This window comes from Ziziphus jujuba, chromosome 2, assembly GCF_031755915.1.
Source record: "Ziziphus jujuba cultivar Dongzao chromosome 2, ASM3175591v1".
NCBI lineage: Eukaryota > Viridiplantae > Streptophyta > Magnoliopsida > Rosales > Rhamnaceae > Ziziphus > Ziziphus jujuba.
The window spans coordinates 19,537,918-19,558,820 of NC_083380.1; the positions used below are offsets into that span (position 1 = coordinate 19,537,918).

At 56.3% G+C, this 20,903-nt stretch overlaps 68 non-coding genes across 68 annotated transcripts; all 68 read right to left on the bottom strand.

Moving 5' to 3' along the window:
- Positions 1-75: 75 nt before the first annotated feature.
- On the bottom strand, positions 76-194 carry LOC132802083 (5S ribosomal RNA). The gene has a single exon (XR_009637204.1). It is a non-coding gene; the product is annotated as a 5S ribosomal RNA (ribosomal RNA).
- Positions 195-383: 189 nt separating this feature from the next.
- LOC132801610 (5S ribosomal RNA) lies at positions 384-502 on the bottom strand. Its single transcript, XR_009636730.1, has one exon. It is a non-coding gene; the product is annotated as a 5S ribosomal RNA (ribosomal RNA).
- A 186-nt stretch (positions 503-688) lies between these two features.
- On the bottom strand, positions 689-807 carry LOC132801756 (5S ribosomal RNA). Its single transcript, XR_009636876.1, has one exon. It is a non-coding gene; the product is annotated as a 5S ribosomal RNA (ribosomal RNA).
- A 187-nt stretch (positions 808-994) lies between these two features.
- LOC132801191 (5S ribosomal RNA) lies at positions 995-1,113 on the bottom strand. Its single transcript, XR_009636307.1, has one exon. It is a non-coding gene; the product is annotated as a 5S ribosomal RNA (ribosomal RNA).
- A 188-nt stretch (positions 1,114-1,301) lies between these two features.
- Positions 1,302-1,420, bottom strand: LOC132800857 (5S ribosomal RNA). Its single transcript, XR_009635973.1, has one exon. It is a non-coding gene; the product is annotated as a 5S ribosomal RNA (ribosomal RNA).
- A 189-nt stretch (positions 1,421-1,609) lies between these two features.
- On the bottom strand, positions 1,610-1,728 carry LOC132801932 (5S ribosomal RNA). Its single transcript, XR_009637053.1, has one exon. It is a non-coding gene; the product is annotated as a 5S ribosomal RNA (ribosomal RNA).
- Positions 1,729-1,916: 188 nt separating this feature from the next.
- LOC132801902 (5S ribosomal RNA) lies at positions 1,917-2,035 on the bottom strand. The gene has a single exon (XR_009637023.1). It is a non-coding gene; the product is annotated as a 5S ribosomal RNA (ribosomal RNA).
- Positions 2,036-2,223: 188 nt separating this feature from the next.
- Positions 2,224-2,342, bottom strand: LOC132801757 (5S ribosomal RNA). Its single transcript, XR_009636877.1, has one exon. It is a non-coding gene; the product is annotated as a 5S ribosomal RNA (ribosomal RNA).
- A 189-nt stretch (positions 2,343-2,531) lies between these two features.
- Positions 2,532-2,650, bottom strand: LOC132801611 (5S ribosomal RNA). Its single transcript, XR_009636731.1, has one exon. It is a non-coding gene; the product is annotated as a 5S ribosomal RNA (ribosomal RNA).
- A 189-nt stretch (positions 2,651-2,839) lies between these two features.
- On the bottom strand, positions 2,840-2,958 carry LOC132802255 (5S ribosomal RNA). The gene has a single exon (XR_009637378.1). It is a non-coding gene; the product is annotated as a 5S ribosomal RNA (ribosomal RNA).
- Positions 2,959-3,147: 189 nt separating this feature from the next.
- Positions 3,148-3,266, bottom strand: LOC132801933 (5S ribosomal RNA). The gene has a single exon (XR_009637054.1). It is a non-coding gene; the product is annotated as a 5S ribosomal RNA (ribosomal RNA).
- A 189-nt stretch (positions 3,267-3,455) lies between these two features.
- On the bottom strand, positions 3,456-3,574 carry LOC132800858 (5S ribosomal RNA). The gene has a single exon (XR_009635974.1). It is a non-coding gene; the product is annotated as a 5S ribosomal RNA (ribosomal RNA).
- Positions 3,575-3,763: 189 nt separating this feature from the next.
- On the bottom strand, positions 3,764-3,882 carry LOC132800859 (5S ribosomal RNA). Its single transcript, XR_009635975.1, has one exon. It is a non-coding gene; the product is annotated as a 5S ribosomal RNA (ribosomal RNA).
- A 190-nt stretch (positions 3,883-4,072) lies between these two features.
- Positions 4,073-4,191, bottom strand: LOC132800861 (5S ribosomal RNA). The gene has a single exon (XR_009635977.1). It is a non-coding gene; the product is annotated as a 5S ribosomal RNA (ribosomal RNA).
- A 189-nt stretch (positions 4,192-4,380) lies between these two features.
- On the bottom strand, positions 4,381-4,499 carry LOC132801934 (5S ribosomal RNA). The gene has a single exon (XR_009637055.1). It is a non-coding gene; the product is annotated as a 5S ribosomal RNA (ribosomal RNA).
- A 191-nt stretch (positions 4,500-4,690) lies between these two features.
- Positions 4,691-4,809, bottom strand: LOC132800862 (5S ribosomal RNA). The gene has a single exon (XR_009635978.1). It is a non-coding gene; the product is annotated as a 5S ribosomal RNA (ribosomal RNA).
- Positions 4,810-4,998: 189 nt separating this feature from the next.
- LOC132801647 (5S ribosomal RNA) lies at positions 4,999-5,117 on the bottom strand. The gene has a single exon (XR_009636767.1). It is a non-coding gene; the product is annotated as a 5S ribosomal RNA (ribosomal RNA).
- A 189-nt stretch (positions 5,118-5,306) lies between these two features.
- LOC132800863 (5S ribosomal RNA) lies at positions 5,307-5,425 on the bottom strand. The gene has a single exon (XR_009635979.1). It is a non-coding gene; the product is annotated as a 5S ribosomal RNA (ribosomal RNA).
- A 189-nt stretch (positions 5,426-5,614) lies between these two features.
- LOC132800864 (5S ribosomal RNA) lies at positions 5,615-5,733 on the bottom strand. The gene has a single exon (XR_009635980.1). It is a non-coding gene; the product is annotated as a 5S ribosomal RNA (ribosomal RNA).
- Positions 5,734-5,922: 189 nt separating this feature from the next.
- On the bottom strand, positions 5,923-6,041 carry LOC132800865 (5S ribosomal RNA). Its single transcript, XR_009635981.1, has one exon. It is a non-coding gene; the product is annotated as a 5S ribosomal RNA (ribosomal RNA).
- A 189-nt stretch (positions 6,042-6,230) lies between these two features.
- Positions 6,231-6,349, bottom strand: LOC132800866 (5S ribosomal RNA). Its single transcript, XR_009635982.1, has one exon. It is a non-coding gene; the product is annotated as a 5S ribosomal RNA (ribosomal RNA).
- Positions 6,350-6,538: 189 nt separating this feature from the next.
- On the bottom strand, positions 6,539-6,657 carry LOC132800867 (5S ribosomal RNA). Its single transcript, XR_009635983.1, has one exon. It is a non-coding gene; the product is annotated as a 5S ribosomal RNA (ribosomal RNA).
- Positions 6,658-6,845: 188 nt separating this feature from the next.
- Positions 6,846-6,964, bottom strand: LOC132800868 (5S ribosomal RNA). The gene has a single exon (XR_009635984.1). It is a non-coding gene; the product is annotated as a 5S ribosomal RNA (ribosomal RNA).
- A 189-nt stretch (positions 6,965-7,153) lies between these two features.
- Positions 7,154-7,272, bottom strand: LOC132801935 (5S ribosomal RNA). Its single transcript, XR_009637056.1, has one exon. It is a non-coding gene; the product is annotated as a 5S ribosomal RNA (ribosomal RNA).
- Positions 7,273-7,461: 189 nt separating this feature from the next.
- Positions 7,462-7,580, bottom strand: LOC132800869 (5S ribosomal RNA). The gene has a single exon (XR_009635985.1). It is a non-coding gene; the product is annotated as a 5S ribosomal RNA (ribosomal RNA).
- A 189-nt stretch (positions 7,581-7,769) lies between these two features.
- On the bottom strand, positions 7,770-7,888 carry LOC132800870 (5S ribosomal RNA). Its single transcript, XR_009635986.1, has one exon. It is a non-coding gene; the product is annotated as a 5S ribosomal RNA (ribosomal RNA).
- Positions 7,889-8,078: 190 nt separating this feature from the next.
- On the bottom strand, positions 8,079-8,197 carry LOC132800872 (5S ribosomal RNA). The gene has a single exon (XR_009635988.1). It is a non-coding gene; the product is annotated as a 5S ribosomal RNA (ribosomal RNA).
- A 187-nt stretch (positions 8,198-8,384) lies between these two features.
- Positions 8,385-8,503, bottom strand: LOC132801712 (5S ribosomal RNA). Its single transcript, XR_009636832.1, has one exon. It is a non-coding gene; the product is annotated as a 5S ribosomal RNA (ribosomal RNA).
- A 191-nt stretch (positions 8,504-8,694) lies between these two features.
- On the bottom strand, positions 8,695-8,813 carry LOC132801688 (5S ribosomal RNA). The gene has a single exon (XR_009636808.1). It is a non-coding gene; the product is annotated as a 5S ribosomal RNA (ribosomal RNA).
- Positions 8,814-9,001: 188 nt separating this feature from the next.
- Positions 9,002-9,120, bottom strand: LOC132801192 (5S ribosomal RNA). Its single transcript, XR_009636308.1, has one exon. It is a non-coding gene; the product is annotated as a 5S ribosomal RNA (ribosomal RNA).
- Positions 9,121-9,310: 190 nt separating this feature from the next.
- On the bottom strand, positions 9,311-9,429 carry LOC132801598 (5S ribosomal RNA). The gene has a single exon (XR_009636717.1). It is a non-coding gene; the product is annotated as a 5S ribosomal RNA (ribosomal RNA).
- Positions 9,430-9,615: 186 nt separating this feature from the next.
- LOC132801259 (5S ribosomal RNA) lies at positions 9,616-9,734 on the bottom strand. The gene has a single exon (XR_009636375.1). It is a non-coding gene; the product is annotated as a 5S ribosomal RNA (ribosomal RNA).
- A 189-nt stretch (positions 9,735-9,923) lies between these two features.
- LOC132800874 (5S ribosomal RNA) lies at positions 9,924-10,042 on the bottom strand. Its single transcript, XR_009635989.1, has one exon. It is a non-coding gene; the product is annotated as a 5S ribosomal RNA (ribosomal RNA).
- A 187-nt stretch (positions 10,043-10,229) lies between these two features.
- Positions 10,230-10,348, bottom strand: LOC132802010 (5S ribosomal RNA). Its single transcript, XR_009637131.1, has one exon. It is a non-coding gene; the product is annotated as a 5S ribosomal RNA (ribosomal RNA).
- Positions 10,349-10,535: 187 nt separating this feature from the next.
- On the bottom strand, positions 10,536-10,654 carry LOC132802011 (5S ribosomal RNA). Its single transcript, XR_009637132.1, has one exon. It is a non-coding gene; the product is annotated as a 5S ribosomal RNA (ribosomal RNA).
- A 190-nt stretch (positions 10,655-10,844) lies between these two features.
- LOC132801689 (5S ribosomal RNA) lies at positions 10,845-10,963 on the bottom strand. The gene has a single exon (XR_009636809.1). It is a non-coding gene; the product is annotated as a 5S ribosomal RNA (ribosomal RNA).
- Positions 10,964-11,150: 187 nt separating this feature from the next.
- LOC132801193 (5S ribosomal RNA) lies at positions 11,151-11,269 on the bottom strand. The gene has a single exon (XR_009636309.1). It is a non-coding gene; the product is annotated as a 5S ribosomal RNA (ribosomal RNA).
- Positions 11,270-11,459: 190 nt separating this feature from the next.
- Positions 11,460-11,578, bottom strand: LOC132801474 (5S ribosomal RNA). Its single transcript, XR_009636590.1, has one exon. It is a non-coding gene; the product is annotated as a 5S ribosomal RNA (ribosomal RNA).
- A 186-nt stretch (positions 11,579-11,764) lies between these two features.
- Positions 11,765-11,883, bottom strand: LOC132801758 (5S ribosomal RNA). The gene has a single exon (XR_009636878.1). It is a non-coding gene; the product is annotated as a 5S ribosomal RNA (ribosomal RNA).
- Positions 11,884-12,072: 189 nt separating this feature from the next.
- Positions 12,073-12,191, bottom strand: LOC132802125 (5S ribosomal RNA). Its single transcript, XR_009637247.1, has one exon. It is a non-coding gene; the product is annotated as a 5S ribosomal RNA (ribosomal RNA).
- Positions 12,192-12,380: 189 nt separating this feature from the next.
- On the bottom strand, positions 12,381-12,499 carry LOC132801194 (5S ribosomal RNA). Its single transcript, XR_009636310.1, has one exon. It is a non-coding gene; the product is annotated as a 5S ribosomal RNA (ribosomal RNA).
- Positions 12,500-12,689: 190 nt separating this feature from the next.
- Positions 12,690-12,808, bottom strand: LOC132800875 (5S ribosomal RNA). The gene has a single exon (XR_009635990.1). It is a non-coding gene; the product is annotated as a 5S ribosomal RNA (ribosomal RNA).
- A 189-nt stretch (positions 12,809-12,997) lies between these two features.
- LOC132801936 (5S ribosomal RNA) lies at positions 12,998-13,116 on the bottom strand. Its single transcript, XR_009637057.1, has one exon. It is a non-coding gene; the product is annotated as a 5S ribosomal RNA (ribosomal RNA).
- Positions 13,117-13,306: 190 nt separating this feature from the next.
- On the bottom strand, positions 13,307-13,425 carry LOC132801475 (5S ribosomal RNA). The gene has a single exon (XR_009636591.1). It is a non-coding gene; the product is annotated as a 5S ribosomal RNA (ribosomal RNA).
- Positions 13,426-13,613: 188 nt separating this feature from the next.
- LOC132801759 (5S ribosomal RNA) lies at positions 13,614-13,732 on the bottom strand. The gene has a single exon (XR_009636879.1). It is a non-coding gene; the product is annotated as a 5S ribosomal RNA (ribosomal RNA).
- Positions 13,733-13,921: 189 nt separating this feature from the next.
- LOC132802126 (5S ribosomal RNA) lies at positions 13,922-14,040 on the bottom strand. The gene has a single exon (XR_009637248.1). It is a non-coding gene; the product is annotated as a 5S ribosomal RNA (ribosomal RNA).
- Positions 14,041-14,229: 189 nt separating this feature from the next.
- On the bottom strand, positions 14,230-14,348 carry LOC132801196 (5S ribosomal RNA). Its single transcript, XR_009636312.1, has one exon. It is a non-coding gene; the product is annotated as a 5S ribosomal RNA (ribosomal RNA).
- A 189-nt stretch (positions 14,349-14,537) lies between these two features.
- On the bottom strand, positions 14,538-14,656 carry LOC132801270 (5S ribosomal RNA). Its single transcript, XR_009636386.1, has one exon. It is a non-coding gene; the product is annotated as a 5S ribosomal RNA (ribosomal RNA).
- Positions 14,657-14,845: 189 nt separating this feature from the next.
- LOC132801937 (5S ribosomal RNA) lies at positions 14,846-14,964 on the bottom strand. The gene has a single exon (XR_009637058.1). It is a non-coding gene; the product is annotated as a 5S ribosomal RNA (ribosomal RNA).
- A 190-nt stretch (positions 14,965-15,154) lies between these two features.
- On the bottom strand, positions 15,155-15,273 carry LOC132801476 (5S ribosomal RNA). The gene has a single exon (XR_009636592.1). It is a non-coding gene; the product is annotated as a 5S ribosomal RNA (ribosomal RNA).
- Positions 15,274-15,461: 188 nt separating this feature from the next.
- Positions 15,462-15,580, bottom strand: LOC132801760 (5S ribosomal RNA). The gene has a single exon (XR_009636880.1). It is a non-coding gene; the product is annotated as a 5S ribosomal RNA (ribosomal RNA).
- Positions 15,581-15,769: 189 nt separating this feature from the next.
- On the bottom strand, positions 15,770-15,888 carry LOC132802127 (5S ribosomal RNA). Its single transcript, XR_009637249.1, has one exon. It is a non-coding gene; the product is annotated as a 5S ribosomal RNA (ribosomal RNA).
- A 189-nt stretch (positions 15,889-16,077) lies between these two features.
- LOC132801557 (5S ribosomal RNA) lies at positions 16,078-16,196 on the bottom strand. The gene has a single exon (XR_009636674.1). It is a non-coding gene; the product is annotated as a 5S ribosomal RNA (ribosomal RNA).
- A 190-nt stretch (positions 16,197-16,386) lies between these two features.
- LOC132800876 (5S ribosomal RNA) lies at positions 16,387-16,505 on the bottom strand. Its single transcript, XR_009635991.1, has one exon. It is a non-coding gene; the product is annotated as a 5S ribosomal RNA (ribosomal RNA).
- A 189-nt stretch (positions 16,506-16,694) lies between these two features.
- LOC132802090 (5S ribosomal RNA) lies at positions 16,695-16,813 on the bottom strand. The gene has a single exon (XR_009637211.1). It is a non-coding gene; the product is annotated as a 5S ribosomal RNA (ribosomal RNA).
- A 190-nt stretch (positions 16,814-17,003) lies between these two features.
- LOC132800968 (5S ribosomal RNA) lies at positions 17,004-17,122 on the bottom strand. The gene has a single exon (XR_009636084.1). It is a non-coding gene; the product is annotated as a 5S ribosomal RNA (ribosomal RNA).
- A 187-nt stretch (positions 17,123-17,309) lies between these two features.
- Positions 17,310-17,428, bottom strand: LOC132801903 (5S ribosomal RNA). Its single transcript, XR_009637024.1, has one exon. It is a non-coding gene; the product is annotated as a 5S ribosomal RNA (ribosomal RNA).
- A 188-nt stretch (positions 17,429-17,616) lies between these two features.
- LOC132801996 (5S ribosomal RNA) lies at positions 17,617-17,735 on the bottom strand. The gene has a single exon (XR_009637117.1). It is a non-coding gene; the product is annotated as a 5S ribosomal RNA (ribosomal RNA).
- Positions 17,736-17,924: 189 nt separating this feature from the next.
- LOC132802128 (5S ribosomal RNA) lies at positions 17,925-18,043 on the bottom strand. The gene has a single exon (XR_009637250.1). It is a non-coding gene; the product is annotated as a 5S ribosomal RNA (ribosomal RNA).
- Positions 18,044-18,231: 188 nt separating this feature from the next.
- On the bottom strand, positions 18,232-18,350 carry LOC132801904 (5S ribosomal RNA). Its single transcript, XR_009637025.1, has one exon. It is a non-coding gene; the product is annotated as a 5S ribosomal RNA (ribosomal RNA).
- A 188-nt stretch (positions 18,351-18,538) lies between these two features.
- On the bottom strand, positions 18,539-18,657 carry LOC132801761 (5S ribosomal RNA). Its single transcript, XR_009636881.1, has one exon. It is a non-coding gene; the product is annotated as a 5S ribosomal RNA (ribosomal RNA).
- Positions 18,658-18,846: 189 nt separating this feature from the next.
- On the bottom strand, positions 18,847-18,965 carry LOC132801702 (5S ribosomal RNA). The gene has a single exon (XR_009636822.1). It is a non-coding gene; the product is annotated as a 5S ribosomal RNA (ribosomal RNA).
- Positions 18,966-19,152: 187 nt separating this feature from the next.
- LOC132801197 (5S ribosomal RNA) lies at positions 19,153-19,271 on the bottom strand. Its single transcript, XR_009636313.1, has one exon. It is a non-coding gene; the product is annotated as a 5S ribosomal RNA (ribosomal RNA).
- A 190-nt stretch (positions 19,272-19,461) lies between these two features.
- LOC132800877 (5S ribosomal RNA) lies at positions 19,462-19,580 on the bottom strand. The gene has a single exon (XR_009635992.1). It is a non-coding gene; the product is annotated as a 5S ribosomal RNA (ribosomal RNA).
- Positions 19,581-19,769: 189 nt separating this feature from the next.
- LOC132801905 (5S ribosomal RNA) lies at positions 19,770-19,888 on the bottom strand. Its single transcript, XR_009637026.1, has one exon. It is a non-coding gene; the product is annotated as a 5S ribosomal RNA (ribosomal RNA).
- Positions 19,889-20,077: 189 nt separating this feature from the next.
- Positions 20,078-20,196, bottom strand: LOC132800878 (5S ribosomal RNA). The gene has a single exon (XR_009635993.1). It is a non-coding gene; the product is annotated as a 5S ribosomal RNA (ribosomal RNA).
- Positions 20,197-20,384: 188 nt separating this feature from the next.
- On the bottom strand, positions 20,385-20,503 carry LOC132801906 (5S ribosomal RNA). The gene has a single exon (XR_009637027.1). It is a non-coding gene; the product is annotated as a 5S ribosomal RNA (ribosomal RNA).
- A 188-nt stretch (positions 20,504-20,691) lies between these two features.
- On the bottom strand, positions 20,692-20,810 carry LOC132801762 (5S ribosomal RNA). Its single transcript, XR_009636882.1, has one exon. It is a non-coding gene; the product is annotated as a 5S ribosomal RNA (ribosomal RNA).
- Between the last annotated feature and the right edge of the window lie 93 nt (positions 20,811-20,903).

A 20,903-nucleotide genomic window follows, 5' to 3' on the forward strand; every position in this document is an offset into this window, starting at 1 on the left:
CCCTCGGTCGGGCCGGGAGAAAAGGGAAACTCCGAGGGTGAAAGGCGCGGGCAAAGAGAGGAAAAAAAAAAAAAAAGGGTGCAACACGAGGACTTCCCAGGAGGTCACCCATCCTTGTACTACTCTCGCCCAAGCACGCTTAACTTCGGAGTTCTGATGGGATCCGGTGCATTATTGCTGGTATGATCGCACCCCACATGGTGATGCTAAAGAATGGATATAAGGAAAAGAAGCAGCGGAGCAGGTCCGCATGCGTTCGGCGCGATCCGGGCAGCGGCATCGACCCACCGGCCCACCGAGCGAGTTCCCTCGGTCGGGCCGGGAGAAAAGGGAAACTCCGAGGGTGAAAGGCGCGGGGAAAGAGAGGAAAAAAAAAAAAAAAAGGGGTGCAACACGAGGACTTCCCAGGAGGTCACCCATCCTAGTACTACTCTCGCCCAAGCACGCTTAACTTCGAAGTTCTGATGGGATCCGGTGCATTAGTGCTGGTATGATCGCACCCCACATGGTGATGCTAAAGAATGGATATAAGGAAAAGAAGCAGCGCAGCAGCTCCGCATGCGTTCGGCGCGATCCGGGCAGCGGCATCGACGCACCGGCCCACCGAGCGAGTTCCCTCGGTCGGGCCGGGAGAAAAGGGAAACTCCGAGGGTGAAAGGCGCGGGCAAAGAGAGGAAAAAAAAAAAAAAGGGTGCAACACGAGGACTTCCCAGGAGGTCACCCATCCTTGTACTACTCTCGCCCAAGCACGCTTAACTTCGGAGTTCTGATGGGATCCGGTGCATTAGTGCTGGTATGATCGCACCCGACATGGTGATGCTAAAGAATGGATATAAGGAAAAGAAGCAGCGCAGCAGGTCCGCAGGCGTTCGGCGCGATCCGGGCAGCGGCATCGACGCACCGGCCCACCGAGCGAGTTCCCTCGGTCGGGCCGGGAGAAAAGGGAAACTCCGAGGGTGAAAGGCGCGGGGAAAGAGAGGAAAAAAAAAAAAAAAGGGTGCAACACGAGGACTTCCCAGGAGGTCACCCATCCTAGTACTACTCTCGCCCAAGCACGCTTAACTTCGGAGTTCTGATGGGATCCGGTGCATTAGTGCTGGTATGATCGCACCCGACATGGTGATGCTAAAGAATGGATATAAGGAAAAGAAGCAGCGCAGCAGGTCCGCAGGCGTTCGGCGCGATCCGGGCAGCGGCATCGACGCACCGGCCCACCGAGCGAGTTCCCTCGGTCGGGCCGGGAGAAAAGGGAAACTCCGAGGGTGAAAGGCGCGGGGAAAGAGAGGAAAAAAAAAAAAAAAGGGGTGCAACACGAGGACTTCCCAGGAGGTCACCCATCCTAGTACTACTCTCGCCCAAGCACGCTTAACTTCGGAGTTCTGATGGGATCCGGTGCATTAGTGCTGGTATGATCGCACCCGACATGGTGATGCTAAAGAATGGATATAAGGAAAAGAAGCAGCGCAGCAGGTCCGCATGCGTTCGGCGCGATCCGGGCAGCGGCATCGACGCACCGGCCCACCGAGCGAGTTCCCTCGGTCGGGCCGGGAGAAAAGGGAAACTCCGAGGGTGAAAGGCGTGGGGAAAGAGAGGAAAAAAAAAAAAAAAAGGGGTTCAACACGAGGACTTCCCAGGAGGTCACCCATCCTAGTACTACTCTCGCCCAAGCACGCTTAACTTCGGAGTTCTGATGGGATCCGGTGCATTAGTGCTGGTATGATCGCACCCGACATGGTGATGCTAAAGAATGGATATAAGGAAAAGAAGCAGCGCAGCAGGTCCGCAGGCGTTCGGCGCGATCCGGGCAGCGGCATCGACGCACCGGCCCACCGAGCGAGTTCCCTCGGTCGGGCCGGGAGAAAAGGGAAACTCCGAGGGTGAAAGGCGCGGGGAAAGAGAGGAAAAAAAAAAAAAAAAGGGTGCAACACGAGGACTTCCAAGGAGGTCACCCATCCTAGTACTACTCTCGCCCAAGCACGCTTAACTTCGGAGTTCTGATGGGATCCGGTGAATTAGTGCTGGTATGATCGCACCCGACATGGTGATGCTAAAGAATGGATATAAGGAAAAGAAGCAGCGCAGCAGGTCCGCAGGCGTTCGGCGCGATCCGGGCAGCGGCATCGACGCACCGGCCCACCGAGCGAGTTCCCTCGGTCGGGCCGGGAGAAAAGGGAAACTCCGAGGGTGAAAGGCGCGGGCAAAGAGAGGAAAAAAAAAAAAAAAAGGGTGCAACACGAGGACTTCCCAGGAGGTCACCCATCCTTGTACTACTCTCGCCCAAGCACGCTTAACTTCGGAGTTCTGATGGGATCCGGTGCATTAGTGCTGGTATGATCGCACCCCACATGGTGATGCTAAAGAATGGATATAAGGAAAAGAAGCAGCGGAGCAGGTCCGCAGGCGTTCGGCGCGATCCGGGCAGCGGCATCGACGCACCGGCCCACCGAGCGAGTTCCCTCGGTCGGGCCGGGAGAAAAGGGAAACTCCGAGGGTGAAAGGCGCGGGGAAAGAGAGGAAAAAAAAAAAAAAAAGGGGTGCAACACGAGGACTTCCCAGGAGGTCACCCATCCTAGTACTACTCTCGCCCAAGCACGCTTAACTTCGAAGTTCTGATGGGATCCGGTGCATTAGTGCTGGTATGATCGCACCCGACATGGTGATGCTAAAGAATGGATATAAGGAAAAGAAGCAGCGCAGCAGGTCCGCATGCGTTCGGCGCGATCCGGGCAGCGGCATCGACCCACCGGCCCACCGAGCGAGTTCCCTCGGTCGGGCCGGGAGAAAAGGGAAACTCCGAGGGTGAAAGGCGCGGGGAAAGAGAGGAAAAAAAAAAAAAAAAGGGGTTCAACACGAGGACTTCCCAGGAGGTCACCCATCCTAGTACTACTCTCGCCCAAGCACGCTTAACTTCGGAGTTCTGATTGGATCCGGTGCATTAGTGCTGGTATGATCGCACCCGACATGGTGATGCTAAAGAATGGATATAAGGAAAAGAAGCAGCGCAGCAGGTCCGCATGCGTTCGGCGCGATCCGGGCAGCGGCATCGACTCACCGTCCCACCGAGCGAGTTCCCTCGGTCGGGCCGGGAGAAAAGGGAAACTCCGAGGGTGAAAGGCGCGGGGAAAGAGAGGAAAAAAAAAAAAAAAAGGGGTTCAACACGAGGACTTCCCAGGAGGTCACCCATCCTAGTACTACTCTCGCCCAAGCACGCTTAACTTCGGAGTTCTGATGGGATCCGGTGCATTAGTGCTGGTATGATCGCACCCGACATGGTGATGCTAAAGAATGGATATAAGGAAAAGAAGCAGCGCAGCAGGTCCGCAGGCGTTCGGCGCGATCCGGGCAGCGGCATCGACGCACCGGCCCACCGAGCGAGTTCCCTCGGTCGGGCCGGGATAAAAGGGAAACTCCGAGGGTGAAAGGCGCGGGGAAAGAGAGGAAAAAAAAAAAAAAAAGGGGTGCAACACGAGGACTTCCCAGGAGGTCACCCATCCTAGTACTACTCTCGCCCAAGCACGCTTAACTTCGGAGTTCTGATGGGATCCGGTGCATTAGTGCTGGTATGATCGCACCCGACATGGTGATGCTAAAGAATGGATATAAGGAAAAGAAGCAGCGCAGCAGGTCCGCATGCGTTCGGCGCGATCCGGCCAGCGGCATCGACGCACCGGCCCACCGAGCGAGTTCCCTCGGTCGGGCCGGGAGAAAAGGGAAACTCCGAGGGTGAAAGGCGCGGGGAAAGAGAGGAAAAAAAAAAAAAAAAGGGGTGCAACACGAGGACTTCCCAGGAGGTCACCCATCCTAGTACTACTCTCGCCCAAGCACGCTTAACTTCGGAGTTCTGATGGGATCCGGTGCATTAGTGCTGGTATGATCGCACCCGACATGGTGATGCTAAAGAATGGATATAAGGAAAAGAAGCAGCGCAGCAGGTCCGCATGCGTTCGGCGCGATCCGGGCAGCGGCATCGACGCACCGGCCCACCGAGCGAGTTCCCTCGGTCGGGCCGGGAGAAAAGGGAAACTCCGAGGGTGAAAGGCGCGGGGAAAGAGAGGAAAAAAAAAAAAAAAAAGGGGTGCAACACGAGGACTTCCCAGGAGGTCACCCATCCTAGTACTACTCTCGCCCAAGCACGCTTAACTTCGGAGTTCTGATGGGATCCGGTGCATTAGTGCTGGTATGATCGCACCCGACATGGTGATGCTAAAGAATGGATATAAGGAAAAGAAGCAGCGCAGCAGGTCCGCATGCGTTCGGCGCGATCCGGGCAGCGGCATCGACCCACCGGCCCACCGAGCGAGTTCCCTCGGTCGGGCCGGGAGAAAAGGGAAACTCCGAGGGTGAAAGGCGCGGGGAAAGAGAGGAAAAAAAAAAAAAAAAGGGGTTCAACACGAGGACTTCCCAGGAGGTCACCCATCCTAGTACTACTCTCGCCCAAGCACGCTTAACTTCGGAGTTCTGATGGGATCCGGTGCATTAGTGCTGGTATGATCGCACCCGACATGGTGATGCTAAAGAATGGATATAAGGAAAAGAAGCAGCGCAGCAGGTCCGCATGCGTTCGGCGCGATCCGGGCAGCGGCATCGACGCACCGTCCCACCGAGCGAGTTCCCTCGGTCGGGCCGGGATAAAAGGGAAACTCCGAGGGTGAAAGGCGCGGGGAAAGAGAGGAAAAAAAAAAAAAAAAAAGGGGTGCAACACGAGGACTTCCCAGGAGGTCACCCATCCTAGTACTACTCTCGCCCAAGCACGCTTAACTTCGGAGTTCTGATGGGATCCGGTGCATTAGTGCTGGTATGATCGCACCCGACATGGTGATGCTAAAGAATGGATATAAGGAAAAGAAGCAGCGCAGCAGGTCCGCATGCGTTCGGCGCGATCCGGGCAGCGGCATCGACGCACCGGCCCACCGAGCGAGTTCCCTCGGTCGGGCCGGGAGAAAAGGGAAACTCCGAGGGTGAAAGGCGCGGGGAAAGAGAGGAAAAAAAAAAAAAAAAGGGGTGCAACACGAGGACTTCCCAGGAGGTCACCCATCCTAGTACTACTCTCGCCCAAGCACGCTTAACTTCGGAGTTCTGATGGGATCCGGTGCATTAGTGCTGGTATGATCGCACGCGACATGGTGATGCTAAAGAATGGATATAAGGAAAAGAAGCAGCGCAGCAGGTCCGCAGGCGTTCGGCGCGATCCGGGCAGCGGCATCGACGCACCGGCCCACCGAGCGAGTTCCCTCGGTCGGGCCGGGATAAAAGGGAAACTCCGAGGGTGAAAGGCGCGGGGAAAGAGAGGAAAAAAAAAAAAAAAAGGGGTGCAACACGAGGACTTCCCAGGAGGTCACCCATCCTAGTACTACTCTCGCCCAAGCACGCTTAACTTCGGAGTTCTGATGGGATCCGGTGCATTAGTGCTGGTATGATCGCACCCGACATGGTGATGCTAAAGAATGGATATAAGGAAAAGAAGCAGCGCAGCAGGTCCGCATGCGTTCGGCGCGATCCGGCCAGCGGCATCGACGCACCGGCCCACCGAGCGAGTTCCCTCGGTCGGGCCGGGAGAAAAGGGAAACTCCGAGGGTGAAAGGCGCGGGGAAAGAGAGGAAAAAAAAAAAAAAAAGGGGTGCAACACGAGGACTTCCCAGGAGGTCACCCATCCTAGTACTACTCTCGCCCAAGCACGCTTAACTTCGGAGTTCTGATGGGATCCGGTGCATTAGTGCTGGTATGATCGCACCCGACATGGTGATGCTAAAGAATGGATATAAGGAAAAGAAGCAGCGCAGCAGGTCCGCATGCGTTCGGCGCGATCCGGGCAGCGGCATCGACGCACCGGCCCACCGAGCGAGTTCCCTCGGTCGGGCCGGGAGAAAAGGGAAACTCCGAGGGTGAAAGGCGCGGGGAAAGAGAGGAAAAAAAAAAAAAAAAGGGGTGCAACACGAGGACTTCCCAGGAGGTCACCCATCCTAGTACTACTCTCGCCCAAGCACGCTTAACTTCGGAGTTCTGATGGGATCCGGTGCATTAGTGCTGGTATGATCGCACCCGACATGGTGATGCTAAAGAATGGATATAAGGAAAAGAAGCAGCGCAGCAGGTCCGCAGGCGTTCGGCGCGATCCGGGCAGCGGCATCGACGCACCGGCCCACCGAGCGAGTTCCCTCGGTCGGGCCGGGATAAAAGGGAAACTCCGAGGGTGAAAGGCGCGGGGAAAGAGAGGAAAAAAAAAAAAAAAAGGGGTGCAACACGAGGACTTCCCAGGAGGTCACCCATCCTAGTACTACTCTCGCCCAAGCACGCTTAACTTCGGAGTTCTGATGGGATCCGGTGCATTAGTGCTGGTATGATCGCACCCGACATGGTGATGCTAAAGAATGGATATAAGGAAAAGAAGCAGCGCAGCAGGTCCGCATGCGTTCGGCGCGATCCGGCCAGCGGCATCGACGCACCGGCCCACCGAGCGAGTTCCCTCGGTCGGGCCGGGAGAAAAGGGAAACTCCGAGGGTGAAAGGCGCGGGGAAAGAGAGGAAAAAAAAAAAAAAAAGGGGTGCAACACGAGGACTTCCCAGGAGGTCACCCATCCTAGTACTACTCTCGCCCAAGCACGCTTAACTTCGGAGTTCTGATGGGATCCGGTGCATTAGTGCTGGTATGATCGCACCCGACATGGTGATGCTAAAGAATGGATATAAGGAAAAGAAGCAGCGCAGCAGGTCCGCATGCGTTCGGCGCGATCCGGGCAGCGGCATCGACGCACCGGCCCACCGAGCGAGTTCCCTCGGTCGGGCCGGGAGAAAAGGGAAACTCCGAGGGTGAAAGGCGCGGGGAAAGAGAGGAAAAAAAAAAAAAAAGGGGTGCAACACGAGGACTTCCCAGGAGGTCACCCATCCTAGTACTACTCTCGCCCAAGCACGCTTAACTTCGGAGTTCTGATGGGATCCGGTGCATTAGTGCTGGTATGATCGCACCCGACATGGTGATGCTAAAGAATGGATATAAGGAAAAGAAGCAGCGCAGCAGGTCCGCATGCGTTCGGCGCGATCCGGGCAGCGGCATCGACCCACCGGCCCACCGAGCGAGTTCCCTCGGTCGGGCCGGGAGAAAAGGGAAACTCCGAGGGTGAAAGGCGCGGGGAAAGAGAGGAAAAAAAAAAAAAAAAGGGGTTCAACACGAGGACTTCCCAGGAGGTCACCCATCCTAGTACTACTCTCGCCCAAGCACGCTTAACTTCGGAGTTCTGATGGGATCCGGTGCATTAGTGCTGGTATGATCGCACCCGACATGGTGATGCTAAAGAATGGATATAAGGAAAAGAAGCAGCGCAGCAGGTCCGCATGCGTTCGGCGCGATCCGGGCAGCGGCATCGACGCACCGTCCCACCGAGCGAGTTCCCTCGGTCGGGCCGGGATAAAAGGGAAACTCCGAGGGTGAAAGGCGCGGGGAAAGAGAGGAAAAAAAAAAAAAAAAGGGGTGCAACACGAGGACTTCCCAGGAGGTCACCCATCCTAGTACTACTCTCGCCCAAGCACGCTTAACTTCGGAGTTCTGATGGGATCCGGTGCATTAGTGCTGGTATGATCGCACCCGACATGGTGATGCTAAAGAATGGATATAAGGAAAAGAAGCAGCGCAGCAGGTCCGCATGCGTTCGGCGCGATCCGGGCAGCGGCATCGACGCACCGGCCCACCGAGCGAGTTCCCTCGGTCGGGCCGGGAGAAAAGGGAAACTCCGAGGGTGAAAGGCGCGGGGAAAGAGAGGAAAAAAAAAAAAAAAAGGGGTGCAACACGAGGACTTCCCAGGAGGTCACCCATCCTAGTACTACTCTCGCCCAAGCACGCTTAACTTCGGAGTTCTGATGGGATCCGGTGCATTAGTGCTGGTATGATCGCACCCGACATGGTGATGCTAAAGAATGGATATAAGGAAAAGAAGCAGCGCAGCAGGTCCGCATGCGTTCGGCGCGATCCGGGCAGCGGCATCGACGCACCGGCCCACCGAGCGAGTTCCCTCGGTCGGGCCGGGAGAAAAGGGAAACTCCGAGGGTGAAAGGCGCGGGGAAAGAGAGGAAAAAAAAAAAAAAAAAGGGGTGCAACACGAGGACTTCCCAGGAGGTCACCCATCCTAGTACTACTCTCGCCCAAGCACGCTTAACTTCGGAGTTCTGATGGGATCCGGTGCATTAGTGCTGGTATGATCGCACCCGACATGGTGATGCTAAAGAATGGATATAAGGAAAAGAAGCAGCGCAGCAGGTCCGCAGGCGTTCGGCGCGATCCGGGCAGCGGCATCGACGCACCGGCCCACCGAGCGAGTTCCCTCGGTCGGGCCGGGAGAAAAGGGAAACTCCGAGGGTGAAAGGCGCGGGGAAAGAGAGGAAAAAAAAAAAAAAAGGGTGCAACACGAGGACTTCCCAGGAGGTCACCCATCCTAGTACTACTCTTGCCCAAGCACGCTTAACTTCGGAGTTCTGATGGGATCCGGTGCATTAGTGCTGGTATGATCGCACCCGACATGGTGATGCTAAAGAATGGATATAAGGAAAAGAAGCAGCGCAGCAGGTCCGCATGCGTTCGGCGCGATCCGGGCAGCGGCATCGACGCACCGTCCCACCGAGCGAGTTCCCTCGGTCGGGCCGGGATAAAAGGGAAACTCCGAGGGTGAAAGGCGCGGGGAAAGAGAGGAAAAAAAAAAAAAAAAAAGGGGTGCAACACGAGGACTTCCCAGGAGGTCACCCATCCTTGTACTACTCTCGCCCAAGCACGCTTAACTTCGGAGTTCTGATGGGATCCGGTGCATTAGTGCTGGTATGATCGCACCCGACATGGTGATGCTAAAGAATGGATATAAGGAAAAGAAGCAGCGCAGCAGGTCCGCAGGCGTTCGGCGCGATCCGGGCAGCGGCATCGACGCACCGTCCCACCGAGCGAGTTCCCTCGGTCGGGCCGGGAGAAAAGGGAAACTCCGAGGGTGAAAGGCGCGGGGAAAGAGAGGAAAAAAAAAAAAAAAAGGGTGCAACACGAGGACTTCCCAGGAGGTCACCCATCCTAGTACTACTCTCGCCCAAGCACGCTTAACTTCGGAGTTCTGATGGGATCCGGTGCATTAGTGCTGGTATGATCGCACCCGACATGGTGATGCTAAAGAATGGATATAAGGAAAAGAAGCAGCGCAGCAGGTCCGCATGCGTTCGGCGCGATCCGGGCAGCGGCATCGACGCACCGTCCCACCGAGCGAGTTCCCTCGGTCGGGCCGGGATAAAAGGGAAACTCCGAGGGTGAAAGGCGCGGGGAAAGAGAGGAAAAAAAAAAAAAAAAAGGGGTGCAACACGAGGACTTCCCAGGAGGTCACCCATCCTAGTACTACTCTCGCCCAAGCACGCTTAACTTCGGAGTTCTGATGGGATCCGGTGCATTAGTGCTGGTAGGATCGCACCCGACATGGTGATGCTAAAGAATGGATATAAGGAAAAGAAGCAGCGCAGCAGGTCCGCAGGCGTTCGGCGCGATCCGGGCAGCGGCATCGACGCACCGGCCCACCGAGCGAGTTCCCTCGGTCGGGCCGGGAGAAAAGGGAAACTCCGAGGGTGAAAGGCGCGGGGAAAGAGAGGAAAAAAAAAAAAAAGGGTGCAACACGAGGACTTCCCAGGAGGTCACCCATCCTAGTACTACTCTCGCCCAAGCACGCTTAACTTCGGAGTTCTGATGGGATCCGGTGCGTTAGTGCTGGTATGATCGCACCCGACATGGTGATGCTAAAGAATGGATATAAGGAAAAGAAGCAGCGCAGCAGGTCCGCATGCGTTCGGCGCGATCCGGGCAGCGGCATCGACGCACCGGCCCACCGAGCGAGTTCCCTCGGTCGGGCCGGGAGAAAAGGAAAACTCCGAGGGTGAAAGGCGCGGGGAAAGAGAGGGAAAAAAAAAAAAAAAGGGGTGCAACACGAGGACTTCCCAGGAGGTCACCCATCCTAGTACTACTCTCGCCCAAGCACGCTTAACTTCGGAGTTCTGATGGGATCCGGTGCATTAGTGCTGGTATGATCGCACCCGACATGGTGATGCTAAAGAATGGATATAAGGAAAAGAAGCAGCGCAGCAGGTCCGCATGCGTTCGGCGCGATCCGGGCAGCGGCATCGACGCACCGGCCCACCGAGCGAGTTCCCTCGGTCGGGCCGGGAGAAAAGGGAAACTCCGAGGGTGAAAGGCGCGGGGAAAGAGAGGAAAAAAAAAAAAAAAGGGTGCAACAGGAGGACTTCCCAGGAGGTCACCCATCCTAGTACTACTCTCGCCCAAGCACGCTTAACTTCGGAGTTCTGATGGGATCCGGTGCATTAGTGCTGGTATGATCGCACCCGACATGGTGATGCTAAAGAATGGATATAAGGAAAAGAAGCAGCGCAGCAGGTCCGCAGGCGTTCGGCGCGATCCGGGCAGCGGCATCGACGCACCGGCCCACCGAGCGAGTTCCCTCGGTCGGGCCGGGAGAAAAGGGAAACTCCGAGGGTGAAAGGCGCGGGGAAAGAGAGGAAAAAAAAAAAAAAAGGGTGCAACAGGAGGACTTCCCAGGAGGTCACCCATCCTAGTACTACTCTCGCCCAAGCACGCTTAACTTCGGAGTTCTGATGGGATCCGGTGCATTAGTGCTGGTATGATCGCACCCGACATGGTGATGCTAAAGAATGGATATAAGGAAAAGAAGCAGCGCAGCAGGTCCGCATGCGTTCGGCGCGATCCGGGCAGCGGCATCGACGCACCGTCCCACCGAGCGAGTTCCCTCGGTCGGGCCGGGAGAAAAGGGAAACTCCGAGGGTGAAAGGCGCGGGGAAAGAGAGGAAAAAAACAAAAAAAAAGGGGTGCAACACGAGGACTTCCCAGGAGGTCACCCATCCTTGTACTACTCTCGCCCAAGCACGCTTAACTTCGGAGTTCTGATGGGATCCGGTGCATTAGTGCTGGTATGATCGCACCCGACATGGTGATGCTAAAGAATGGATATAAGGAAAAGAAGCAGCGCAGCAGGTCCGCAGGCGTTCGGCGCGATCCGGGCAGCGGCATCGACGCACCGGCCCACCGAGCGAGTTCCCTCGGTCGGGCCGGGAGAAAAGGGAAACTCCGAGGGTGAAAGGCGCGGGGAAAGAGAGGAAAAAAAAAAAAAAAGGGTGCAACACGAGGACTTCCCAGGAGGTCACCCATCCTAGTACTACTCTCGCCCAAGCACGCTTAACTTCGGAGTTCTGATGGGATCCGGTGCATTAGTGCTGGTATGATCGCACCCGACATGGTGATGCTAAAGAATGGATATAAGGAAAAGAAGCAGCGCAGCAGGTCCGCATGCGTTCGGCGCGATCCGGGCAGCGGCATCGACGCACCGTCCCACCGAGCGAGTTCCCTCGGTCGGGCCGGGATAAAAGGGAAACTCCGAGGGTGAAAGGCGCGGGGAAAGAGAGGAAAAAAAAAAAAAAAAAGGGGTGCAACACGAGGACTTCCCAGGAGGTCACCCATCCTAGTACTACTCTCGCCCAAGCACGCTTAACTTCGGAGTTCTGATGGGATCCGGTGAATTAGTGCTGGTATGATCGCACCCGACATGGTGATGCTAAAGAATGGATATAAGGAAAAGAAGCAGCGCAGCAGGTCCGCAGGCGTTCGGCGCGATCCGGGCAGCGGCATCGACGCACCGGCCCACCGAGCGAGTTCCCTCGGTCGGGCCGGGAGAAAAGGGAAACTCCGAGGGTGAAAGGCGCGGGCAAAGAGAGGAAAAAAAAAAAAAAGGGTGCAACACGAGGACTTCCCAGGAGGTCACCCATCCTTGTACTACTCTCGCCCAAGCACGCTTAACTTCGGAGTTCTGATGGGATCCGGTGCATTAGTGCTGGTATGATCGCACCCCACATGGTGATGCTAAAGAATGGATATAAGGAAAAGAAGCAGCGGAGCAGGTCCGCATGCGTTCGGCGCGATCCGGGCAGCGGCATCGACCCACCGGCCCACCGAGCGAGTTCCCTCGGTCGGGCCGGGAGAAAAGGGAAACTCCGAGGGTGAAAGGCGCGGGGAAAGAGAGGAAAAAAAAAAAAAAAAGGGGTGCAACACGAGGACTTCCCAGGAGGTCACCAATCCTAGTACTACTCTCGCCCAAGCACGCTTAACTTCGAAGTTCTGATGGGATCCGGTGCATTAGTGCTGGTATGATCGCACCCCACATGGTGATGCTAAAGAATGGATATAAGGAAAAGAAGCAGCGCAGCAGGTCCGCATGCGTTCGGCGCGATCCGGGCAGCGGCATCGACGCACCGGCCCACCGAGCGAGTTCCCTCGGTCGGGCTGGGAGAAAAGGGAAACTCCGAGGGTGAAAGGCGCGGGGAAAGAGAGGAAAAAAAAAAAAAAAAAGGGTGCAACACGAGGACTTCCCAGGAGGTCACCCATCCTAGTACTACTCTCGCCCAAGCACGCTTAACTTCGGAGTTCTGATGGGATCCGGTGCATTAGTGCTGGTATGATCGCACCCGACATGGTGATGCTAAAGAATGGATATAAGGAAAAGAAGCAGCGCAGCAGGTCCGCAGGCGTTCGGCGCGATCCGGGCAGCGGCATCGACGCACCGGCCCACCGAGCGAGTTCCCTCGGTCGGGCCGGGAGAAAAGGGAAACTCCGAGGGTGAAAGGCGCGGGGAAAGAGAGGAAAAAAAAAAAAAAAAAGGGGTGCAACACGAGGACTTCCCAGGAGGTCACCCATCCTAGTACTACTCTCGCCCAAGCACGCTTAACTTCGGAGTTCTGATGGGATCCGGTGCATTAGTGCTGGTATGATCGCACCCGATATGGTGATGCTAAAGAATGGATATAAGGAAAAGAAGCAGCGCAGCAGGTCCGCATGCGTTCGGCGCGATCCGGGCAGCGGCATCGACGCACCGGCCCACCGAGCGAGTTCCCTCGGTCGGGCCGGGAGAAAAGGGAAACTCCGAGGGTGAAAGGCGCGGGGAAAGAGAGGAAAAAAAAAAAAAAAAGGGGTTCAACACGAGGACTTCCCAGGAGGTCACCCATCCTAGTACTACTCTCGCCCAAGCACGCTTAACTTCGGAGTTCTGATGGGATCCGGTGCATTAGTGCTGGTATGATCGCACCCGACATGGTGATGCTAAAGAATGGATATAAGGAAAAGAAGCAGCGCAGCAGGTCCGCAGGCGTTCGGCGCGATCCGGGCAGCGGCATCGACGCACCGGCCCACCGAGCGAGTTCCCTCGGTCGGGCCGGGAGAAAAGGGAAACTCCGAGGGTGAAAGGAGCGGGGAAAGAGAGGAAAAAAAAAAAAAAAAAGGGGTGCAACACGAGGACTTCCCAGGAGGTCACCCATCCTAGTACTACTCTCGCCCAAGCACGCTTAACTTCGGAGTTCTGATGGGATCCGGTGAATTAGTGCTGGTATGATCGCACCCGACATGGTGATGCTAAAGAATGGATATAAGGAAAAGAAGCAGCGCAGCAGGTCCGCAGGCGTTCGGCGCGATCCGGGCAGCGGCATCGACGCACCGGCCCACCGAGCGAGTTCCCTCGGTCGGGCCGGGAGAAAAGGGAAACTCCGAGGGTGAAAGGCGCGGGCAAAGAGAGGAAAAAAAAAAAAAAAAGGGTGCAACACGAGGACTTCCCAGGAGGTCACCCATCCTTGTACTACTCTCGCCCAAGCACGCTTAACTTCGGAGTTCTGATGGGATCCGGTGCATTAGTGCTGGTATGATCGCACCCCACATGGTGATGCTAAAGAATGGATATAAGGAAAAGAAGCAGCGGAGCAGGTCCGCATGCGTTCGGCGCGATCCGGGCAGCGGCATCGACCCACCGGCCCACCGAGCGAGTTCCCTCGGTCGGGCCGGGAGAAAAGGGAAACTCCGAGGGTGAAAGGCGCGGGGAAAGAGAGGAAAAAAAAAAAAAAAAGGGGTGCAACACGAGGACTTCCCAGGAGGTCACCAATCCTAGTACTACTCTCGCCCAAGCACGCTTAACTTCGAAGTTCTGATGGGATCCGGTGCATTAGTGCTGGTATGATCGCACCCCACATGGTGATGCTAAAGAATGGATATAAGGAAAAGAAGCAGCGCAGCAGGTCCGCATGCGTTCGGCGCGATCCGGGCAGCGGCATCGACGCACCGGCCCACCGAGCGAGTTCCCTCGGTCGGGCTGGGAGAAAAGGGAAACTCCGAGGGTGAAAGGCGCGGGGAAAGAGAGGAAAAAAAAAAAAAAAAAGGGTGCAACACGAGGACTTCCCAGGAGGTCACCCATCCTAGTACTACTCTCGCCCAAGCACGCTTAACTTCGGAGTTCTGATGGGATCCGGTGCATTAGTGCTGGTATGATCGCACCCGACATGGTGATGCTAAAGAATGGATATAAGGAAAAGAAGCAGCGCAGCAGGTCCGCAGGCGTTCGGCGCGATCCGGGCAGCGGCATCGACGCACCGGCCCACCGAGCGAGTTCCCTCGGTCGGGCCGGGAGAAAAGGGAAACTCCGAGGGTGAAAGGCGCGGGGAAAGAGAGGAAAAAAAAAAAAAAAAGGGGTGCAACACGAGGACTTCCCAGGAGGTCACCCATCCTAGTACTACTCTCGCCCAAGCACGCTTAACTTCGGAGTTCTAATGGGATCCGGTGCATTAGTGCTGGTATGATCGCACCCGATATGGTGATGCTAAAGAATGGATATAAGGAAAAGAAGCAGCGCAGCAGGTCCGCATGCGTTCGGCGCGATCCGGGCAGCGGCATCGACGCACCGGCCCACCGAGCGAGTTCCCTCGGTCGGGCCGGGAGAAAAGGGAAACTCCGAGGGTGAAAGGCGCGGGGAAAGAGAGGAAAAAAAAAAAAAAAAGGGGTTCAACACGAGGACTTCCCAGGAGGTCACCCATCCTAGTACTACTCTCGCCCAAGCACGCTTAACTTCGGAGTTCTGATGGGATCCGGTGCATTAGTGCTGGTATGATCGCACCCGACATGGTGATGCTAAAGAATGGATATAAGGAAAAGAAGCAGCGCAGCAGGTCCGCAGGCGTTCGGCGCGATCCGGGCAGCGGCATCGACGCACCGGCCCACCGAGCGAGTTCCCTCGGTCGGGCCGGGAGAAAAGGGAAACTCCGAGGGTGAAAGGAGCGGGGAAAGAGAGGAAAAAAAAAAAAAAAAAGGGGTGCAACACGAGGACTTCCCAGGAGGTCACCCATCCTAGTACTACTCTCGCCCAAGCACGCTTAACTTCGGAGTTCTGATGGGATCCGGTGAATTAGTGCTGGTATGATCGCACCCGACATGGTGATGCTAAAGAATGGATATAAGGAAAAGAAGCAGCGCAGCAGGTCCGCAGGCGTTCGGCGCGATCCGGGCAGCGGCATCGACGCACCGGCCCACCGAGCGAGTTCCCTCGGTCGGGCCGGGAGAAAAGGGAAACTCCGAGGGTGAAAGGCGCGGGCAAAGAGAGGAAAAAAAAAAAAAAAAGGGTGCAACACGAGGACTTCCCAGGAGGTCACCCATCCTTGTACTACTCTCGCCCAAGCACGCTTAACTTCGGAGTTCTGATGGGATCCGGTGCATTAGTGCTGGTATGATCGCACCCCACATGGTGATGCTAAAGAATGGATATAAGGAAAAGAAGCAGCGGAGCAGGTCCGCATGCGTTCGGCGCGATCCGGGCAGCGGCATCGACCCACCGGCCCACCGAGCGAGTTCCCTCGGTCGGGCCGGGAGAAAAGGGAAACTCCGAGGGTGAAAGGCGCGGGGAAAGAGAGGAAAAAAAAAAAAAAAAGGGGTGCAACACGAGGACTTCCCAGGAGGTCACCAATCCTAGTACTACTCTCGCCCAAGCACGCTTAACTTCGAAGTTCTGATGGGATCCGGTGCATTAGTGCTGGTATGATCGCACCCCACATGGTGATGCTAAAGAATGGATATAAGGAAAAGAAGCAGCGCAGCAGGTCCGCATGCGTTCGGCGCGATCCGGGCAGCGGCATCGACGCACCGGCCCACCGAGCGAGTTCCCTCGGTCGGGCTGGGAGAAAAGGGAAACTCCGAGGGTGAAAGGCGCGGGGAAAGAGAGGAAAAAAAAAAAAAAAAAGGGTGCAACACGAGGACTTCCCAGGAGGTCACCCATCCTAGTACTACTCTCGCCCAAGCACGCTTAACTTCGGAGTTCTGATGGGATCCGGTGCATTAGTGCTGGTATGATCGCACCAGACATGGTGATGCTAAAGAATGGATATAAGGAAAAGAAGCAGCGCAGCAGGTCCGCAGGCGTTCGGCGCGATCCGGGCTGCGGCATCGACGCACCGGCCCACCGAGCGAGTTCCCTCGGTCGGGCCGGGAGAAAAGGGAAACTCCGAGGGTGAAAGGCGCGGGGAAAGAGAGGAAAAAAAAAAAAAAAAAGGGGTGCAACACGAGGACTTCCCAGGAGGTCACCCATCCTAGTACTACTCTCGCCCAAGCACGCTTAACTTCGGAGTTCTGATGGGATCCGGTGCATTAGTGCTGGTATGATCGCACCCGATATGGTGATGCTAAAGAATGGATATAAGGAAAAGAAGCAGCGCAGCAGGTCCGCATGCGTTCGGCGCGATCCGGGCAGCGGCATCGACGCACCGGCCCACCGAGCGAGTTCCCTCGGTCGGGCCGGGAGAAAAGGGAAACTCCGAGGGTGAAAGGCGCGGGGAAAGAGAGGAAAAAAAAAAAAAAAAGGGGTTCAACACGAGGACTTCCCAGGAGGTCACCCATCCTAGTACTACTCTCGCCCAAGCACGCTTAACTTCGGAGTTCTGATGGGATCCGGTGCATTAGTGCTAGTATGATCGCACCCGACATGGTGATGCTAAAGAATGGATATAAGGAAAAGAAGCAGCGCAGCAGGTCCGCAGGCGTTCGGCGCGATCCGGGCAGCGGCATCGACGCACCGGCCCACCGAGCGAGTTCCCTCGGTCGGGCCGGGAGAAAAGGGAAACTCCGAGGGTGAAAGGCGCGGGGAAAGGGAGGAAAAAAAAAAAAAAAAAGGGGTGCAACACGAGGACTTCCCAGGAGGTCACCCATCCCAGTACTACTCTCGCCCAAGCACGCTTAACTTCGGAGTTCTGATGGGATCCGGTGCATTAGTGCTGGTATGATCGCACCCGACATGGTGATGCTAAAGAATGGATATAAGGAAAAGAAGCAGCGCAGCAGGTCCGCAGGCGTTCGGCGCGATCCGGGCAGCGGCATCGACGCACCGGCCCACCGAGCGAGTTCCCTCGGTCGGGCCGGGAGAAAAGGGAAACTCCGAGGGTGAAAGGCGCGGGGAAAGAGAGGAAAAAAAAAAAAAAAGGGTGCAACACGAGGACTTCCAAGGAGGTCACCCATCCTAGTACTACTCTCGCCCAAGCACGCTTAACTTCGGAGTTCTGATGGGATCCGGTGAATTAGTGCTGGTATGATCGCACCCGACATGGTGATGCTAAAGAATGGATATAAGGAAAAGAAGCAGCGCAGCAGGTCCGCAGGCGTTCGGCGCGATCCGGGCAGCGGCATCGACGCACCGGCCCACCGAGCGAGTTCCCTCGGTCGGGCCGGGAGAAAAGGGAAACTCCGAGGGTGAAAGGCGCGGGCAAAGAGAGGAAAAAAAAAAAAAAAAGGGTGCAACACGAGGACTTCCCAGGAGGTCACCCATCCTTGTACTACTCTCGCCCAAGCACGCTTAACTTCGGAGTTCTGATGGGATCCGGTGAATTAGTGCTGGTATGATCGCACCCCACATGGTGATGCTAAAGAATGGATATAAGGAAAAGAAGCAGCGGAGCAGGTCCGCATGCGTTCGGCGCGATCCGGGCAGCGGCATCGACCCACCGGCCCACCGAGCGAGTTCCCTCGGTCGGGCCGGGAGAAAAGGGAAACTCCGAGGGTGAAAGGCGCGGGGAAAGAGAGGAAAAAAAAAAAAAAAAGGGGTGCAACACGAGGACTTCCCAGGAGGTCACCAATCCTAGTACTACTCTCGCCCAAGCACGCTTAACTTCGAAGTTCTGATGGGATCCGGTGCATTAGTGCTGGTATGATCGCACCCGACATGGTGATGCTAAAGAATGGATATAAGGAAAAGAAGCAGCGCAGCAGGTCCGCAGGCGTTCGGCGCGATCCGGGCAGCGGCATCGACGCACCGGCCCACCGAGCGAGTTCCCTCGGTCGGGCCGGGAGAAAAGGGAAACTCCGAGGGTGAAAGGCGCGGGGAAAGAGAGGAAAAAAAAAAAAAAAAGGGTGCAACACGAGGACTTCCAAGGAGGTCACCCATCCTAGTACTACTCTCGCCCAAGCACGCTTAACTTCGGAGTTCTGATGGGATCCGGTGAATTAGTGCTGGTATGATCGCACCCGACATGGTGATGCTAAAGAATGGATATAAGGAAAAGAAGCAGCGCAGCAGGTCCGCAGGCGTTCGGCGCGATCCGGGCAGCGGCATCGACGCACCGGCCCACCGAGCGAGTTCCCTCGGTCGGGCCGGGAGAAAAGGGAAACTCCGAGGGTGAAAGGCGCGGGCAAAGAGAGGAAAAAAAAAAAAAAAAGGGTGCAACACGAGGACTTCCCAGGAGGTCACCCATCCTTGTACTACTCTCGCCCAAGCACGCTTAACTTCGGAGTTCTGATGGGATCCGGTGCATTAGTGCTGGTATGATCGCACCCCACATGGTGATGCTAAAGAATGGATATAAGGAAAAGAAGCAGCGGAGCAGGTCCGCATGCGTTCGGCGCGATCCGGGCAGCGGCATCGACCCACCGGCCCACCGAGCGAGTTCCCTTGGTCGGGCCGGGAGAAAAGGGAAACTCCGAGGGTGAAAGGCGCGGGGAAAGAGAGGAAAAAAAAAAAAAAAAAGGGTGCAACACGAGGACTTCCCAGGAGGTCACCCATCCTAGTACTACTCTCGCCCAAGCACGCTTAACTTCGAAGTTCTGATGGGATCCGGTGCATTAGTGCTGGTATGATCGCACCCCACATGGTGATGCTAAAGAATGGATATAAGGAAAAGAAGCAGCGCAGCAGGTCCGCATGCGTTCGGCGCGATCCGGGCAGCGGCATCGACGCACCGGCCCACCGAGCGAGTTCCCTCGGTCGGGCCGGGAGAAAAGGGAAACTCCGAGGGTGAAAGGCGCGGGGAAAGAGAGGAAAAAAAAAAAAAAAGGGTGCAACACGAGGACTTCCCAGGAGGTCACCCATCCTAGTACTACTCTCGCCCAAGCACGCTTAACTTCGGAGTTCTGATGGGATCCGGTGCATTAGTGCTGGTATGATCGCACCCGACATGGTGATGCTAAAGAATGGATATAAGGAAAAGAAGCAGCGCAGCAGGTCCGCATGCGTTCGGCGCGATCCGGGCAGCGGCATCGACGCACCGGCCCACCGAGCGAGTTCCCTCGGTCGGGCCGGGAGAAAAGGGAAACTCCGAGGGTGAAAGGCGCGGGGAAAGAGAGGAAAAAAAAAAAAAAAAAGGGGTGCAACACGAGGACTTCCCAGGAGGTCACCCATCCTAGTACTACTCTCGCCCAAGCACGCTTAACTTCGGAGTTCTGATGGGATCCGGTGCATTAGTGCTGGTATGATCGCACCCGACATGGTGATGCTAAAGAATGGATATAAGGAAAAGAAGCAGCGCAGCAAGTCCGCAGGCGTTCGGCGCGATCCGGGCAGCGGCATCGACGCACCGGCCCACCGAGCGAGTTCCCTCGGTCGGGCCGGGAGAAAAGGGAAACTCCGAGGGTGAATGGCGCGGGGAAAGAGAGGAAAAAAAAAAAAAAAAAGGGTGCAACACGAGGACTTCCAAGGAGGTCACCCATCCTAGTACTACTCTCGCCCAAGCACGCTTAACTTCGGAGTTCTGATGGGATCCGGTGAATTAGTGCTGGTATGATCGCACCCGACATGGTGATGCTAAAGAATGGATATAAGGAAAAGAAGCAGCGCAGCAGGTCCGCAGGCGTTCGGCGCGATCCGGGCAGCGGCATCGACGCACCGGCCCACCGAGCGAGTTCCCTCGGTCGGGCCGGGAGAAAAGGGAAACTCCGAGGGTGAAAGGCGCGGGGAAAGAGAGGAAAAAAAAAAAAAAAAGGGGTGCAACACGAGGACTTCCCAGGAGGTCACCCATCCTAGTACTACTCTCGCCCAAGCACGCTTAACTTCGGAGTTCTGATGGGATCCGGTGCATTAGTGCTGGTATGATCGCACCCGACATGGTGATGCTAAAGAATGGATATAAGGAAAAGAAGCAGCGCAGCAGGTCCGCAGGCGTTCGGCGCGATCCGGGCAGCGGCATCGACGCACCGGCCCACCGAGCGAGTTCCCTCGGTCGGGCCGGGAGAAAAGGGAAACTCCGAGGGTGAAAGGCGCGGGGAAAGAGAGGAAAAAAAAAAAAAAAAGGGTGCAACACGAGGACTTCCAAGGAGGTCACCCATCCTAGTACTACTCTCGCCCAAGCACGCTTAACTTCGGAGTTCTGATGGGATCCGGTGAATTAGTGCTGGTATGATCGCACCCGACATGGTGATGCTAAAGAATGGATATAAGGAAAAGAAGCAGCGCAGCAGGTCCGCAGGCGTTCGGCGCGATCCGGGCAGCGGCATCGACGCACCGGCCCACCGAGCGAGTTCCCTCGGTCGGGCCGGGAGAAAAGGGAAACTCCGAGGGTGAAAGGCGCGGGCAAAGAGAGGAAAAAAAAAAAAAAAAGGGTGCAACACGAGGACTTCCCAGGAGGTCACCCATCCTTGTACTACTCTCGCCCAAGCACGCTTAACTTCGGAGTTCTGATGGGATCCGGTGCATTAGTGCTGGTATGATCGCACCCCACATGGTGATGCTAAAGAATGGATATAAGGAAAAGAAGCAGCGGAGCAGGTCCGCATGCGTTCGGCGCGATCCGGGCAGCGGCATCGACCCA